This window comes from Chanos chanos, chromosome 3 (genome assembly GCF_902362185.1).
Source record: "Chanos chanos chromosome 3, fChaCha1.1, whole genome shotgun sequence".
In the NCBI taxonomy this organism is placed as follows: Eukaryota; Metazoa; Chordata; class Actinopteri; order Gonorynchiformes; family Chanidae; genus Chanos; species Chanos chanos.
This window is the reverse complement of record NC_044497.1, coordinates 53,289,720-53,295,113: the sequence shown is the minus strand read 5'-3', so window position 1 is coordinate 53,295,113 and position 5,394 is coordinate 53,289,720.

Below are 5,394 nucleotides of genomic sequence, written 5' to 3'. Positions count from 1 at the left end.
TTCTTGTAGATGACTGAACAATCCAATCTTAAGTAAACTATTATTTTTAGAGTGGGAGGAGCATGGTTCTGGCCTCGCAGGTTCTGGGTTGAACATGTGGAACTGATCGTAGGCTTCAGCAACACAGAGGACTGCGTGGCTGATTATTGGTTGTTGTTTGACTTGTGATAGGTCAATGAGAGGTCTAAAAATCAAGGCTACAATTAGTATCTCGTTCTTTGAGTTCCCTTTTAACAAACTGCTCACATTTTGATCAAAGCCAGCTTTGGTTGCCTTGCGTTGCTATCTTTAGAGTCGGATTGTTTTGAAACATAATAGGACATAAATATAACTAAAAATAGAGCGGAGTTTTCTCCATGTGTGTGAGCTGATCTCAGTTTTGGGTAATGTTTCCCCTACACTTAGCCCAGTTGTTTTCTCCCGCAAGAGAGCAAGTGTGTTTTGACAGCAATCAGAAAATTGCATCTGGGCTGAACTTAAACAGGAAGCCTAAGATAAGTAGAGCCAATATTGCGATGTAGGAATCGAGGGTAAAAGGCTGTGACATGAAAAGAAGTTTTTATTTCGATCCATGGCTTAACAGTTTCACTCAAATTTTGAAGTGCCAACCGATAAGAGAATTTATTTATTTATTTATTTTATGAGCAAATCTGTCACTCTGTCAGACTTTCACGGTCATTTCTGGGAGTGTGTGACAGGAGTGAAAAAGTGGTCTGTGATAGTGAGAACTCACATCCTCAGGCAGCTGACGTGACATCACAGGTTGCCGATGGTAACAGCGTTTGTTCTTTCAGCGACCATAGGAGTGCAATTGACAGAGACAGTGACTCAGTGATAAGGAGTGGGAGAGCCAACACAGAGAAGTTTTCAAATAGCAGTACCTCCTTCTGTATCTACAGACAAATGCCCACTGTCTGGTACCGGTCACACTTTTTATAGTTCATAATACAATTCATCTCTTTGTCTCCGCAGTTCACTTCTCAGGTCATTTCTATCATGTAGGAGTTAATCAGTTGAACATTTTTCAAAATAAAACACTAAAAGGGGGGTTTCAATTACCTTTTAATTTTCTGTTCTGGAAATGAACGTGGCTTGCCATATTAAATGAGTGTTAAGATACAAACGTGTGTATCCAACGGTTGGCCGGAGACCAGAACTACCTATTTGGATGAGGAGCCGACGGAGAAGATGGCAAGAATAGGGAAAAGAGAAATAAACACAGTTCTGGTCCCCTCAGGCTCTTCTGTATACACTGCATCTACAGACTAGACAGAGAGGGGTCAATATTTGGCCTGCTCGTCGCACAAATATTTGGATTTCAGATTCTAAGAAGAGAATAAGATGTGATGAGTTCAGCTGAAGACCTTGTAATTAACTCTGAAATTGCTATCACAGATTCTTCCGACCTTCATAGGAATACTGCAGATAAGGACAAAGTAATTAAAAAAAAAAAAAAAAGCTCTCCACAGCTGTGTAGAGATCCTATTTCAAGCACAGAGTTCATTTAAAGCAGAGATTCAAACATGCACATAGGGGGGGAGGGGACGTTCTCAGGAACAGGAGTTTGCTGCTCTATTTTGTTTGTATCTATTTTGGATTGATATCTGTTTTTTTTGTTTTTTGGGGGGGGGTTTTTGTATGCCCACTGTGCTGATACAGTGATTGGAATGCATTTTCCCTGCCAGTGTCCAATTTGGAATAAAGCCTTTACGTCCCAACAGAGATGGTAAACAACCTCCAATTACCAGCCTGCATATCAACAAGTGCAGCGTAAACAAAATGCTTTTTCTGTTTTTCAGAGCAGATACACTGGCACCAGCGCGCAGGGCTCGACATGACCCATCAAGTCACCATTATCAGAAAGCTATCATTTCAATTCTTTCCTTTTTTTTCCCCTTTGTTTTCAGTGCTTTGCGCCCTTGCATTCTGACACGAAATGCCTCAATTAACATTTCCACCCTGTAGGGCTCTAAGTCCATATTTAACATATTTTAATCTTTTTGATCATTGCTGTCTTCAAGGCTTCTGGCAGTGCACGTTTTAACTCATTTTTCAGTTAAGACATGCTTTTTTTCTTCCCCCACACAGACCAAAAAAAAAAAAATTTAAAAAAACATTCTGCTTATAATGTGCTGATGATTTCCGTTGATAATTACAGACATTGCAGGTCATTGGGGGGTGGAGCACAGATTGGCTAGCTGCAGTTTTTGGGAAGGTTTGAGTGTTCTACTGTTCTCTTGGCCTAATTTACATCTCCATGACAACTGTAAAACCCAGCAAGAGGCCAAAAAAAAAAAAAAAAAGAGCAAGAATAAAGATATAACCAAAAAAAAAAAAAGTTTTAGAGCTATGGGATTAATGTCTGTGGTTTCCGTAAATCTGGGACACGATGAGTGTGTGAGTCTTCAGTACCCCACTGTCAATGCAACCTCAAGCTTTTTGGTGTCTCACGGTGCAGGCGCACTAAAAGCTTAGACATGTGCACTGGGACCTGAGCAGTGTATGTATGGCATTTAGCATGGATAGATGTTTGCATAGCATAGGAAGTTTACTGTTACACGTGGAAAAACTGGAATAGCTAGCATCTCGTCTCCTCAGATTTCTCTGCTGTGAATCATAGTCACGTAAACACAAGTTTGTTCTCAGGGTTCACTTAATTTTTGATTGTTGGCTACACCCCCCCTCCCCCACCCACCCCAAAAAAAGCCTCAGACAATCGAGGACAGGGCGAAACTTCTGAGCTGTTAAAGGCTGACCTGAAAATTGAAGCATTAAGAGAACACGAGACTGTAAATACTGACAGGGCGATCAGTTTTCCTACGTCAAAAAACCCCAAAATAAAACAAAATTGAATGAACTGGTTTCAGTCTGCAAATGGTGAATTGAAAAGTCACGCAATCATTCGACGCTGGCGCTAACATAGCTTTGTGATGTACTCAGCTCCACAACCTTGTGTCTTTTCTCTCAAACTATCCAAGGAAGAGCTGATGACCTCCAGCTGGTGGAGCTTTCTATCTTAGGGTATCTAACTACAACCTAAGTAGATTTCACTCATCCTGTTGTCAGAATGTGACGTATTTAATCACTCTCTTGGAATCTCTAACTGAAGTACACTGCTTAACTGGTTCAAATCTGTGTTATTTTTTGAGAAAATGTGAAAAATGAACATGTCATAGGATTTTCCATGTGAGTAGGCGTCACCTCCATTACTTCCAGGCCCTTCGATGCAGCATGCCTGTAGCTTGTTGCATTTTAGGAAAATACAGCATTAGCCAAACTGTTGTCAACATTATACATATATCATAGTTTTACATAGGGCATCACTCTCAGTCTCTGTCGATCACCACTCACGGACAACTGAAAATTCCACCCGCTTCTGCAGTAAGTCATGGCTCCTTGACTTGTCTCTTGCATTCAGTGCAACATGGTTAGCTTCTTACGTCACTAGAGATGATTTTATATGTGAGAAATGTAGATTAATAGCTGGGTTGACAGAGAGGATTAGTGGACTGGAGACACATATCCGGCTAATAGGTCTCTGTCTCTGAGTCACTGTAGCCGGATGCAGTTTACGTAGCTAATGTCTCGCCTGTTCGGGCAGCATGGCGAACGGGTGAGGTATCGGCAGCAAGGTCAAAAACTGAGACCAAAGAGATACCACTGTCCAGTTCATGCCTCCAACAGGTTCTCCCCACAGAGCAACCTGTTGAAAGAGCCTTTTTCCCATTTTACAAAAGGTGAATGCGGATACGCCGCCAACCATAGTCAAACGTGTTCCGCATGCCGAGGTAACCAAGACCAGGGTAAAACTGACAATGCTGCCTAAGGCTTAAAGTAGATTTTCTGAGATTGTTATTCACGTCAGCACTAATGATGTCAGTCAGAGAATAATTTTGTAGAAGTGTGTGAACTCGTCTGAGTCTGGAATGCGCTCTGGCCCCTTCTTTCTATGGCTCGGTGACGAAATCTACAGCAGATTATTGTTGCCACGTTGCTGGCTGTCAAGGTGGTGTCCAGGAAACAACATGGGGTTTATTGGAGCTATTTTTGGGGTAGGCCTGGTCTGTTAAAGGGAGATGGTCTCCATCCCTCATGGGAAGGCTCCACTGTTCTCTCTAGCAATCTGGCTAATCGCCTTAGCACAATTAGTGTTTGACTCACCAGAGCCAGGACCAGGAGACAGACGAACTGGCTAAACCAACCATCTGCTAGCTGCTTTGAGACGTCATATAGGTTTCTTCAAATAGAGACTGTGTCTGTTCTCCACATTGCCAATCATAAAAGGAAAAAAATATAAGAAGCTATGTAGGAAAAATTTAATTAACTTTACAATGAACTGATTGACAAGCAATGATGGCAAACATGATCTGAAAGTGGGGCTCTTAAATATCCATTGCATACAAAGCAATTGTTTGAAGTGAAATTGTTACAGATTGTAGTTTTGATATACTTTATCTGACAGAAACATCGCTGCAACCAGATCAGTATGTAGAACTTAAACAGTCAACTTCCTCCGGATATAGTCACAAACACAGCCACTGGTAACACAGTGGATCATAATCTTCTTTTGGACAGGCTTGAGAATTGTGTTGGCTTTGGTAGACAGGCACTCACATGGATTAGAACTTATTTGACAGACTGCCACCACTTTGTAAGTATAAATGGGCAACTGTCTGACATCACACAAGTAAAAAGCGGCGTGCCGCAAGGCTCCGATTTGGGTCCCTTATGGTTCTTGTAGTACATGCTAACATTATTTGGAATTTATCTAACTCTCTAGATTGGTCAATTCTTTTAGAGACATTCAAGACTGGATGGCTAGTAACCTCCTCCTACTCAACTCTGATAAAACTGAAATTTTAATCCTTGGATCCAAGTTCTCTAGAAATAAGCTGCCTGAGCTCCATCTTTGCTTAGATGGTCTAACTACCATATCACGCACTGCATGAAGCTTGGAGTCATGATGGACAGTTTTTGCTGTTTCTCACTCTAATGAGATTCAAACTAAAAGAAACAAATTGTATTCTTTATTCCCTCTTACCTCAAGACCAATTTAATTCTGAAGCAGACTGCAAGATCTCTCCTGCTTTGCTTTCTGTTTTTCACTGTGTGGAGGAAAAGTGTCATTGTAAGGGAAACAGTTTAATCTTCAAGATCTTTATCTGAATCAAAAGGCCTCTCATATTAACTAAGTTTTCATAACACTTTTCATAAGTTCATTAACATCAGGGTGAGTTTATTATGGGAAATGCTAATTTCAAAGAAGAACATTTTCTCTGTGGGAGATATTCATGCTTTTTGTTTTGTTTGTTTGTTCAATCTAATGTATGTTTGCTTATACACATCTGTATGTGGTAATTTCTATGAATGTTTTGTCACCTTAAAAAAGGAGAA